The sequence below is a fragment of the Arvicola amphibius genome, chromosome 4 (assembly GCF_903992535.2).
Source record: "Arvicola amphibius chromosome 4, mArvAmp1.2, whole genome shotgun sequence".
NCBI classification, from domain to species: Eukaryota; Metazoa; Chordata; class Mammalia; order Rodentia; family Cricetidae; genus Arvicola; species Arvicola amphibius.
Genome location: NC_052050.1, coordinates 120447441 through 120461063, shown reverse-complemented (window position 1 = coordinate 120461063; position 13623 = coordinate 120447441). Strand labels below are relative to the sequence as shown.

Genomic DNA, 13623 nt, shown 5'->3' with positions numbered 1-13623 from the left:
GTCAGCCACAGCACCTATATTCTTGAGCTGTGTGCTTACAATCATGAGAGGATCAAGGCCAGTTGTGCTTCATATTTCCCCTCAATTTTCCTAATTCTGTTGTGGTTGTGAAATACTTTAAATCCTGAAGTCTCTTATGTGAATATAAAATATTCATACCTGCCTGTGTATGTATGTGGGAAAAGCCATGTGGTCTCAACCCTACACAAAGAACTAATGGCAGCTAAGGAAGCAAGAGAAAACATCTTCCCTAGAGAAGACCACAACAATCAGTTATCCACTACCAAACGGTCAGCTCCAAAAAATACAGTACAAGTTACATTACATAGAAAAAGGAGGCTGGATTTCTGCATTTAGAAATGCATGTTTATATACATATATATATCAACAATTAATGAAAAAAAAGAAACCATGAATTTGAAAAAACAGAGGGCATATGAATGCTTGGAGGGAAGAAATGGAAGGGAGAAATGAGGTAATCATATCACATTTAAAAAAATAATATAAACAATTTTTTAAAATATTGAAGAATAAAAGAATTACCTGAGACAAGAATTTCCATTTTTTTTTCTCATGGTTTATTTTTTTTATATTTAAAAATTTCCATCTCCTTCCCTCCTCCTCCCCCCTCCCTCCCCTCCTTCTCCCCTTTCTCTCCCCTCCTTCTCCCCCTTCCCTCCCCTCCCCTCCACCCATACCTCCCCATTTTTTTGTATAAGGGTCTAAAGAGAATAAAACCAGGCCTGTATCTTTAAAACTTTTAATGGTGTATCTAAATTCAGTTTTGCTTTTTAAATTTTAAAACAGTAACAAAATGCTAAGGAGGTTTAAGTGACAGCTAGCTGTTGGAAAAGGCAAATATACAGCACAATCTTGTTATTTTCTATGAGTTACTTTTATCCTAGCTCAGCAACAAATCATGGCTAAATGCAACAATTACCTATTTTATGCGAACTATACTTTTAAGATTCAATTCAATTTCTGTGACACCAATATATTTCCATCCCATTACAATCTGGGATGACATGTTGACCTTGATGGGCAGACATTTTGATGTTCTTTTCTACATACAGGAAGCAACAAGGGAACAGCAACCAAACAAATGCTGAACATTGTCCTTACCGCTAGCTAGGGTTTCCATCTTCCTGAGCCACACTGTTTGAAATGATGAATATGAAAAAGATGTGTAAAACATGGCCCCTGGTCTCAGGAACTATCAATCAAGCCAAACTATATCTCTTAGATGTAATAAGGAATGAATATCTTATTTAATATTTTTGCTTTGTCACATAGTCCATAGCCATTCTCCTACCGGCTTTACAGCAATTCTTGTTAATAATTTGCCATCACCAGAGGTGACTAGAGGGAGCTGAAAATAAGCTTTGTGTGTATTCATGGAATTCTGGGGATTAGTAACTCAAAATAAAAAGATCTGTGTGGAGAGCAGGTTTTCATCCATAGGCTGAGCTCTCTTAAAGATGCGCCCCGTGGTGAACAGAATATAAAAACAGCTACAAGGCAGGCTCGGCTGTGCCATGTTCACAGGCTGTTTTGTAACACTCATCTCTCTAAACCTTCCCTTTTCAGCCCATGGTGTCTAAGGGGCAGAAGGGATATGATCAAAAGAAGGAAACGGCATCAAGCATTTAGGGTATGGGATAAATTATGGGTGAAATTGCAGCAATAAGAGAGCATGCGTCTGTCTTTCGTGATCATAATACGGACTCAAATTGCAATAGAAGCAACAAAATGACAGTCTGAGGCTAGGCTCAGATAAAACCAATGTTTCCTCCAAACCTTCAAAATGATAATGTATTGAATGAATTTTAAAGAAGGAGGCATCTGGCAACAAAGCCTTTAATGAGCAAAGGGAAAGGGGTGCTTTGGAGAGAGAATAAGAACATTATTCTCTTGATTCAAAATGCAATTTAGCTTTTCAGAGGTTCTGCTGCCTGAGAAAAGACTGTTTGCCACAGCACCTCTACCTTGAACGGTTGCCGTCAGCCTCTCTCGGGTTCAAATGAGCTGAGATTATTTTTAGGGTCTTTCAGACAGAGCTTCAGTAGGAGGAAAGGGGGCTTGCCTCTTAACACGAATTGTGGAAATTTGATTCTAAGTGCCCTGAACCAGTTATTATATCTGCAATCCAAAGTTATCATAATGCAACATAAAAATGCAACATAAATAATGGTCATCAGGTCTAATTTATTTTCTTTACTATGTATTTAGAGTAACGTTTCAATATAAAAAATACTTGAAAATATAGCCTACATTTTTGCCTGGTATCCAGTTTTGATACTCTCTAATAAATAACTATAAAAGAAAATTTCAACTATCTACTTCCCTGAAAAAAAAATAGTCATTTAAATTTGGAATGAATGTGAAAGTTCAAAAATTCCGCATTCCATTAAAGATATAATTGAGGAAAAATGATTAGATCTGTGAATATTACAGTGAATTAATTCCCTGTGCTCTCTACAAGGAACATGCATTTAAAAGGCATTTCATATTTTTAATTTCAAATTATCCTTTCACAGCCTTTATGCATGGTTGGGAATTATTTTCTTGTTGTTTAAACCACTAAGATTCAAAATTTATATTTTTATTTTTAAGAATAGCTTCACATTATTCAGCGATATATTAAACATACTCCAATTTTTAAACTTCAAATACATAGGAAAGAAAATAAATTTGACCTGATGACCATTATTTATGTTGCTTTATGACTACTAATAAATAACTGGTGGTAGTAAATTCCTTTAGGTAAAAAGAAAAGCTATCTCTTTCCTTAAATTAGCTGTCTTAAGAGGCAAATGTTCTTTGTTTTTGTTGTTAGATTTTTCTCGTTCAGAATCTAAGTGTTCTAAGTTTTCAGGTCCTTTGTAGATGCTCTTCTGCTGCCTTGATGTACAGTTTTGTGTTTTATTTTGAGTTTTGTTCAGAGTCATACTAAAAATGCTCTCTATTGTATAATTACCAAAGCAGAAAGAAAATGTATCCAAAGCAAGTTGAAAAAAGTGTCTTATCTCTGACTCTTTTCTCCTGTAAGTTTAAGATAATGGCATAATACAAGAAAGCTACTGAATTATCTCTTCAGCAAACCTTACTAGATATACAAATTAGTGGATTTTAAGTAAATATAAGGTAAATAAGTGAAAACTAGTGTTTTAACTAAAGAGCCACTGCCAAAGTTTCTCATCTTTGGTTCCAAAGTAAGACAACGTCAGGATTCTGCAGAGTGGACAGATTTGGTGCAATTATCTTTGAAGTAAAATTTCCAATTAGTTTATTCAACAAATACTAATTGATTACTTGTTATATACTTGATATTACAATAGAATTGAGCATACAGAAATTGACACCATAGAAATTATTGACATCATAGCTTTACAAATCAATAAGCAAAATAAGTAGTATATTGAATGATGATTAGTGTTGTGTAGAAAAAGCAAGTAGAGTTTCATTTTTTCTTTCAAATTTAACTTTATTGATTTTTTTGTGGATTTCACATCATGCATCTCAATCCCCCTCATCTCTTCTGTCTCTTCTCATCTGCCCTTTGCCCTTGCAAACCCCACTCAAGAGAAAACAAAATAAAGTTTAGAAGAAAAAAATATGGCATCATAAAAGTTGTGGTGTGACACAGTGGGTCACACAGTTTACCCTTTGGTCCGTACAACTTGCATGCAAGTCTTCATTGCAATGAGTCATTGATCTGGGTCTGAGACCTCTGTTTTCTGCTATACAATCGATACTTGGCCTTCACTGCTGCTACTCTATTTGGACGTCTTGTTGTTGTCCTATGTTGTGGAGATCCTGCAAGCTTGGGTCTGCATGACCACTTCTACATGTGCTCCAGCAGTTCATAGATGAGGTGACTATTGAAATGGGCCAACTCGTAATATTTGGGTGGTTGAAGGGTTGCCCAGCCGACTAGCTCTCCCTCGTCTTCCTGACAAGGGTAAAGTCTCTGGTACCAACCTGACTAGCTCACCCTATGAAGAAATCAGCAAAGGGTAAGGGGCGGTTCTCCTATTCTTATTTCCGCTGGACCAGCTCACCTACAACTATACCACCAGGGTCAGCTCTAATGTGTTGCCCAGGCGAGGTGCAGGTACCACCCTGCTGAGTGCTGTTGCTAGTGAGATAGGGAGAGGCAGCGCCAGCTCTTTTACTCTCATGTCCACAAGGACAGCTCTCCCATCCACCACAGGTATGTGTGTGGGGAGGGGGGAGTCTATCCCCAGCCCATATACCATATGGCAGATGAGGGGGCGGGTCTATATCTCTCACTCTTTCGCTCTCCAGGCCAGCTCACCTGCTCTCCGGTCAACAGGGTCAGCTCTGCTGTCCTGCCTAAGTGAGATGCCGGGGCTGCTCTCCCTAGTGTTGCCGCTAGCGATGGGCAGGGCCAACTCTGTGCAGCCTAGCCTCTTGGCCTTTGTTCCACAGGACAGGAACCATTCTGTCTCTCTCTCTTCCTTAACACACCATATACTTGCTCTCCACAATAGAGCCCGACTGCCCGGTACCACCAGGCACTGATTACACTATGTATTTTCCTCCCTAGCCCAACGCAGAGATCCCTGGCTGGGCTTGTGGATCTTTGTCTCCTGCTCAGTCTTTATCTAGAGTTCAGGTTTCAATGGGACAAACTCACATCAGATTAAAGGTAACTGCACACTCAATCATCCCTTGCACACAGTGTTGGCGTCCTGTTGTATAGGCTTCTCAGAGTTGAGAAGCTCAGACAAATACCTGTGTCTCCTTTGACAATAATAGGTGGCTGAGTTTAGTTCTGCCGTTCCTCGTGCTCAGTCTTTAAGCAGATGAGAAGCTGTGCTTTCTCTTACTCTGTTGTAATTCATCTCATCTATCTAACCACATTGGAAGAGCGATGACTACCCTTTTGTTTGGAAGGACTACAGAGAGCAGAAAGACCTCAGACTTGCCACACATGCTAGCTCTGTTTTCATGACTGGGGTGAAGATTGTCATGCACATCCAGCTTAACCTACTACATTCAATGACTAAAGTCTGAGCACCCTCTAGACACAATGGTATGCAGGGAAAGCAGCCCTGCTGAGTTCACTAAACCCAACAAAATATGAGGCGATAATAAATTGATTGTTTTTAGATAAAACATATTTAACAGAATTTTTTAGGCAGTGGACATTGCAACAAAAGAGCAAATATACAAGTACATGGATGAACAAATGAATGGATGAGCAATATTTTGAGCAAATGCCTGGAGGTCATGAGAGAGCAAGCCATGCAGTTTTAGTGGTTTATCCCAAGAATCAATACATTGCAGGAGCAGATGAGAGTTCTGACTGGATCTCCAGATACCATGTAAATAAGCAATCTGTGGTCCATGAAAACCTTACATGTGTTTGGAAGCCAAACCAGAGTTAATATGCTTCAAACATTTTTTTCCTCCCAAACCATCTTTTGTTTTGTTGCTGTTCTTCAGATTCTGAAACATGTCTCCACCTGACTGTTCCTTTACCCCGGGGGCTTATTTATCACAGCTAGAAGTGTATGGTTCTAATCATTAATGAAGCAATTAGCTTTCTGCCTTGAGGAAACAAGCTTATTAATCAAAACATTCTTGCTAAGTCACTTTGACCAGTACAGAATGTTCTACAACTTGAATATAATTGTAACAAACTATCTGTAGCTTAAATAGTGCTAGTATTACCAAATAAAAAGAAAATGCTTCCTGAAAAAAATTTCACAGTAATCAGGCTTTGAAATACATTTCAGTGTGGACTCTGAATAATCATTTAGCTATCATACAGCTTATATGGGGCTGGGAGATTTCACTAGTCAATGCAGTGGCTATGACTATTTTTGCAATGTTTCTGTGATATAGAAGGTGTTCACAGAAAATTCAGTGGTATCATTAGTTGTATGTTGTATATCCCAATCAACCATTTTTTTTTAAAATTTTCACAGTGATATTTGTTTAATGTCTCATAGTATATTGAGAGGCATTGCAACTTCATGACAACGAATGCTATCATATACAATGTTTCACTGTGTTCATAGGTGCCACATCTGTACATCAGAATCAGTTTAAAAAGACTAGATTAAAATCTTGAGATCACAACAAAGGGTAACCTAGGATCTCTAGCCATGGCATAATTTCTGGTAATTTTGGTGGGTAACTACAAAATTAAGAGGACAAAAGAAAACCTCCAAACTAAGAAGATAATTTTCTCGAATTTTTTATTAGAAAGTAGTTTAAATACAGTATTATAGCAATGACTAAAATATTTAAAATCAAAACTTGTCATTGGAGTATGCTATTTTGTTAATACCATGTACAAACATGGCTTCTTGAAATATCCACAAGGAAGATTAGTTGTGCATAGGTTTAAGACAATAGAAAGTCTTAATTAGTCACCCAGTTTTTATTAGTTGGTCATACCACGATGCAATCCTGAAGCTTTCTGTCTCATCTCATGGCAAACTTTTAAGCCAAAACAAACAAACAAAAACACATCCTGGGTTGACAAACCCCAGTTAGCACAAACAGCCAGAAGCAGAATTACAGAAGCTAAAAAGCAAGGTTAGTACATTTACAGACTTTCCCAGATCTATATAGGCTTTCTGTATTAGGTCTTTGTTTCATTTTGGTAGGTGTTGTTGCCTGTGTGTTGTGTTACAAGTCCTAGATAGTACTTTCAACATGGAGTCAGTTGTGCAAAGGTATGGAAGCCGGTTACAATTGTAATGACAGATTTCAGATTTATTCACATGTTCACTTCTGTTTGTTACCTAAGAAAATTAAAAATGTTAATAAAAAATATTTTTGAAATTTTAATTACTTGATACACAACCTAGTATATTGCAAAACATAGGTTATGGCCCATACTAACAATTAGTAAAATGGCAATAATTTCCAGTGTAAATATTTTTCATAAGTTTAAGTTTGAAATATTATTGTTCATATTTCAATCATGCTCTACTTTATAAATTTTAAGCCTACTGTCAATGATTCTGATCTGCTAAATAATGTCACAAGATAGCATATTAAATAATAAATATTTTGATATGTTTTTTGAAGTTTCTGAAAAAGCATTAAATATTTTTTAAATTTTTGTCTTATCAATACGTAGGAACAAGTAATGCTGAAGTCATAGTTTTAATCAATTCTATATAAAAAGCATATAGAGCTAATAGGCACTCAAGAAAACTTTCTGACTCTTGAAGTAGTGACTCTGTCTCCCTGATGTTATACCAGATATAGAACAGGGGTAAGCGTATGAAATAAGCTTAGCACAGATAAGTTCTGTTCATTGTTCCTGCACTCCAATCCAGGGGATACGTTTCCATATATAACATGATAGGAGATAATCGGATGGACTCTACTCCCTTAAGATTTCCACAATAGACCCGAAGGCTAAATTGGGAACTGAGGTGACATTTCTAAAAAGAGCTGAAGAATGTGAATGCACATTTATTAATATTTTGCCTTTAGCTGATAATCTCATTTCTTTTTTTCTAAAGATGATGCCTAGGCCCTTATTGATTACCGAGATTTGTCTAACACCCGAAATGATTTCTGGAGTCTTCCTTTTGAAATTTGAAGAATCTTTGAAGCAGCATAATCCAGCAGCAGGCTTCAAGGTCTTTAGGTTTTAGCATACTGTCCAGCAACTCTAGTGATACCATCCAACCACTGGGCAGGCAACCAGCCAAGGGAAGTTTAGTCAGTTCTGCCTCGCTGGAGGCTCAGACTCTCAACTGCTAGAAAACTCTTTTGTACTTACGGTTTTATGAAATCCTGACCTCTGTTTTAATGCTTGATATTGATAGAACCCCCATTTGCTAATGGATGTTGATCTTTGTCCTTACATCTCCCAAAGTGCTTTTTTGTTTCCAATTTCTGTCTTTGACTTAGTGTTCTACGATACTTCTTCTTTCTTTGCCTTTTAATAGTCTATTAAAGGGAAGAATTTTGTTATGATGTTTTATTTAATATAACTTCACACCTTTTTATATTTTATAGACTTAATTTCATTTAGTCTTTCCCTGGCCTCATTATTAAAGTATGATATCAATATTTCAATGTTCATGATATGTCATCTCTGTCTAAATTCTCTTCAGCCTTCTCATAATCTCACAAATACTGTTTTAACAACTTGTTCATTGTCTGTCTCCCACATGTTTAATATTGATTTTGTCCTGTTCTGCCTCTCCAGCAATTATCATAATCCCTGGCATCTCTATAATGATTCAATAATTATATACTTAATGCACAGAGAATAAGAAATTCAATAATCTGACACTTAATGGATTAATGAAAATAATAGTATTTAATAAATGTTTAGGTGAGAATTTCAGCTACATATTAAAAAATCCGCATGACAGGGGTCTTTTCAATAATAAAAGTTTAATTTGGAGGAATTAGACAAGGCTGGTAACAGAAAAGTACCAAAGTAGCATAAACTGATTTTACATATGACATAAAATCATGTTACAGAATTCAAAACAAAAGAGACCCATTTAAATAAATAAACCAACATTAAGTTAGTAATAAAACATGGTTTTTCCCTTAGCATCTAAAACACAAAATGGTGCTTTTCTCTTCACACATCGCTGGTTTTGGCTAACAGAGGCCAGCAAGAATTAAAAATGAGAAAACACAGATATTAAAGCTCTCATAGATGCTGTGATTATCAGCAAAATAATCCAACATTGCAAAGTAATTCTTAGAATCTGGAAAAATATCTTAAGGTTTATTGTTCTTAGGTAAATATAAAAATCACATCCAAAGTCTACTGAAAAAGTATATGTAATCAAATGGTTTCTAACATGCATATGGCAAAGCAGGTGAGCAGTAAAGAGCATACATGAGAGAAATGAATATGTTGGAGCAGTTTTCTCTATCACAAATCAAGACAAAGATGTGATGTGGTAATTAATGTGCTGTGATGATGTATGATGTGATTGAGAAAGGGTGGAAGGTGGTATTGACACAGAGAGACAATGACTAATTTAGGAGACGAGATGGCCCATAAGCCAAAACAGCTCTTTGCCTAGCTGATCATGACTAAGGTTGGATTTCTTAATACAGAAAGAATCATCTCCTTAGTAAGTGATAATGAAAAAGAAATCAATGAGTAAAATTTTAGGGTGTGGTCAACCTCACTTTCCAATTTGTTTTCTAAGACTCATAACTCCGCTGGTCTCTCCTTACTGTTGTCTGGTGTACTTCCTTTTCTTGTTCATTTAGCTTCCTGTTTTTCACTTTGGAACAGTTTGGGAAGTTAATTGTAGGCAAAGATTGTGCTTATTTGTCAATACTGAAGTAGAGACTAGCACATTATATACTGCACGGAAAGATAAATGCACAGCTTTTGAAAACAGCCGTTATCAAGGGAGCTTCTGCTTCCCTTGCAAATTTTCCATTGGAAGAAGTCAGTTTTGTACCCTCACTAAATAGTGGGCAACAATGCTAGTATTTTACAAGGTGTGTTGAAGACACAGCTTTGTGATTCTTTCAGTATTCGTCTTCATCTTAAACCTGACCACAAGACATTACTTCACTTGAGAGGCTACACCCAGAAACTAGACCTAATAAATGCTTCTGTGTGTACGTACGACTATAGCACGCAAATTCCCCGTCACTATTCGAACCTTAGCTTTATTCGGGAATTAAACGGTCCCACTCTCATAATCTACACTGTTGAAAATATATGGAGCCGTCATTACTGCTTTTAACGATATCTTTTTCAAGAAATCTATGTCCTCCAGGATCAGAACTCCTCTTACTATGCCACATTAATATTCATTTAATAGGGTGTTTTTGCACTTTCGGTTCAGTAAAAACACACGATGATGGGGGACAGCAGAATCCTCAGCCTGCAAGGGTGATTATTGGGAGTGCATCCTGGCCCAGGGGCACGGTTGCCATGGAGACGCTACTGATCTGCCAAGGCTGTTTCTCACTGTGGGTGGAAAGAAGCTCCCCTGCCAGCAACTATGTGGGATTCTGGCAGCTGGAGAGAATGTTGAAATGATGTGCTGCTTCTCCATATGTGAGTTCAAAAAGACTTCTTTAAATGCAATAGGCAACTCTGCTCAGACTCATAGAAAGAATGGCTTTGATTAGGATGTAGTCCATTACAAGCATAATATGTCCCCAAAGAGACACTTAAGGATTTTCATTTGAGCAAAAGTTTTACAGAGGGTCAACACTTAAATTAATGTTTCTACCCAGACGATGCAGAAACAAAAACTTGGAGGAATTTGTGTTTATCAGCAAAGGTAACATAATTCTGAATAATTTTTATGGCAATGTTTAAATGGAAAGGAAGGATATATTTCAGTATCTTTTGGAGACATGAAACTAATTTGGAAATGTGTAATAACTCAGAATCATTAACTCTAGCTTTCTATAGTAAAAGAACTTACCTTATATGCTTCTAAGTTTGAAAACAACTAGGAAGTTAAATTGATGAATAATGCTTCGGTCTATGAGCACATGATTTCTTCTTGGGGAAACGGAACCTGGCACAGAAGCTAATGATGAGCATGTACAGCTCGGTAGGCAAAATGTGACCTAAGTACAAACTAGATCCACACTGGAAATAAAATCACCCAGAAATTCTAAATGGCCATTTTGGTGATGATTTTTATGGCTTTTTAATTTTATCTGCTCTTGAGTAACTCTGATGTCATATTTTATTCACCTGTAAATTCTGTGTTCTAGGATAAAGTAACGGTGGTGGTATTCTGAATTTAGAATCATCTCCCTATGTTTGAACTTACAATCAGGTGATTTTGTTGAGCATGATAATTTAGTTTGGACATTTCAAATATCTGTAATAGGATCTTTCCTTGGTGCTATCAAATGTTTCGAGAAGAGGAACAGAGAACCACAAAACTGGGACTTAAAGTCATTGGGACTGTTTGACAAATTTGAAAATTAGGAGAATCTTTGTATTTTTGTTTTGTTTCTTTTTCCTGTTTTATTGTTGGTTTGGGTTTTTTGTGTTTGTTTGTTTGTTTGTTTTTCTGTGTAGCTTTGGAGCCTGTCCTGGAACTAGCTCTTGTAGACCAGGTTGGCCTTGAACTCACAGAAATCTACCTGTTTCTGTCTCCCAAGTGCTGGGATTAAATGCATGCGCCACCGCCAACCAGTTTGAATCTTTGCTTTTTAATGCCATTGCAATTTGTTTCCCCCAATTAATTTCAAATAATAAGTGAGTTGGGAATTATAGAATATCAAAATGAAGTAGCTTATTTTTTTTTCTGCCACCCTGTTAGTCTCTGCCCAAAACTGGGCTCAATGACATTCACATACTACACACACTGGTGTCAGCCATCTGTTGGTGAATTTTTTTCTTCTATATGAAGTTTCAATCTGTTCTAACCTTTTCCTCTTCCCCACATTGTGTGTGTGTGTGTGAGTGAGTGTGTGTGTGTATGTGTGTAACAAAAGTTCAGAAAATGATTTTGCTATTAAAGAAAGAGCAAAAAAAAAAAAAAAAAAAAACGGTGAGGTACTCAGGCTCCTAATTAATCTTCTGAGGGAGTTGATATAGGCTGTAATTCTCAAGACCTGTTTAATGAGCAATATCAAAATAACAGACTAGTTCATTCTCCAAATATAAAGTCAATTCATACAGCAACTTTTAAAGTTCATGTTTTATATGTTATTGCATATAAATGTAGATATAGATTCATAAAAATCAAGGATCTGTAACAAAAAACTAATGCAATTTGAAAGCCAAAACATACCCATTTTTTTTTTTGGTTGGATATGTGAATTTTTCAGCCATGATATGGTGCTGCAGTATAAAGTCCCACAATTAACATCTATGAAAGGACATAGTTAGAATGAAGACCTATTAAAATATTATATAATTACCTTAAGGCCAAGTACATAAAGTATATATGCAAATGTATGTTATGTTGAGAAATCAGTTTCATAGTTGTTTATATGCTGATATCTCGAAGTTAAAAAAAAAAAAAACAGCCTGTTAAATCCAAAGCACTTCTAACCTTAAGCACTCCAAATTAGGGATGTTCAACCTTTAAGTGCCTTCTAGGTAAAGCATGCTTAGCTTTCCCTGTGACTGACTTAAGTAGAATAATCACAATCCACTTAAATTCTTACTTGTTACTTATTTCTGGAGAAAAGGGAAGCATAATCAATAACATAAAGAGCTTTCTTATTCAAATGGTATTGAGCTAAGAAGTTTCAAATGGAGCGATGATGAGGTAAATCTCTGTACTGGAGATATGTGTGGCAGGGCAGGGGTAAAGCTGAACATATGAGATCATCTCGGAGGCTTGCTAAGCTTCAAATACCAAGTCTGAGGAAGGCTTGGCACATAGTGTCTCACCAATACTTCTCACTACCAAACATAACCATTTCAAACCTTCTAGTTAATTTAATTGAACATATCTGGAATTTACCAGGAAAATGTTGGCATTGCATTTAAGCATAAGGAAATATGTTTTGTGATATATCAGATTAAATGCTCAAAACTCTCAAATGAGGCATCAGTGATGAAGTTCAAAAACTAAAAGTGCTTGTTATGGCCAAAGAGTTTTTGACAACCATATAAAAGAATAATAATAGTATCAGCTGTAACACAATCCTAATTAATCTTATTAATAAAAACCCTGAGTCAGATGTTGAGGGTGAATGCCGAAAGATCAGAGAAGGAAAGCAGCAGTCACTAGAAAGATTTCTTACCTCAAACCGAATTGGGCAAAATCCTGTCTCTACAAATTCTCAGACAGAGTGCACTGAGATCCTGCATTGTCTTCCTGTCTCCACCTCCCTAGTGCTGGGATTAAAGGCTTAAGACACCACTGCAGGGCTCTGTTTCTTTTTTAGATTGATTCAGTCTCCTGTAGCTGTAGCCCAGGGTGGCCTTGATTTCCTGATATTTCTGCTTCATCCTCCCAAGTGCTGGGATGAAAGGTGTGTGCCACCATTGTCTGGTCTCTATGATTAACTACTGCCTAGTTCTACCCTTTGATCAACAGGCAAGTTCTTTTTGTCAGAAACAAAATATCAACGCAAATGAATCAAGTCTAACAATAACAGCTTACACATATGAAGCACTGAACATTTATATCACACAGGTATTGTTTTACATATTGGCTCATTTAATCATTACAAGAACAGTATGGCACTGTGTGCTTATTTTCACCATTTTTGCAAGATGATATCAAAAGGATGAATCTGCCTGTTATCTGTTTTTTTAATTGATTTTTATTGAGCTTATTGAGCTCTACATTTTTCTCTGCTCCCCTCTCTGCATCTCCCCTCCCCTTCAATTCTTCCCCAAGGTCCCATGCTCCCAATTTACTCAGGAGATCTTGTTTTTTTTTATTCCCATATAGATTAGATTTATGTATATCTGTCTTAGGACATTCATTGTTTTCTAGGTTGTCTGGGATTGTGATTTATGGGCTGGTTTTCTTTGCTTTATGTTTAAAAACCACTTATGAGTGAATACATGTGATAATTGTCTTTCTGTGTCTGGGTTACCTCACTCAAAATAAAAAAAAGGGAACACTTCTGCATTTCTGGTTGGAATGCAAGCTAGTACAGCCTCTTTGGATGTGGCAATTTCTCAGAAAATTAGGAAAC

At 36.5% G+C, this 13623-nt stretch overlaps 1 protein-coding gene across 1 annotated transcript in view; it reads left to right on the top strand.

Annotated features, from left to right (window-relative positions):
* Positions 1–13623, top strand: part of Gpm6a (glycoprotein M6A) — a 238496-nt gene that overhangs the window by 198554 nt on the left and 26319 nt on the right. The gene's annotated exons all lie outside the window — the stretch shown is intronic.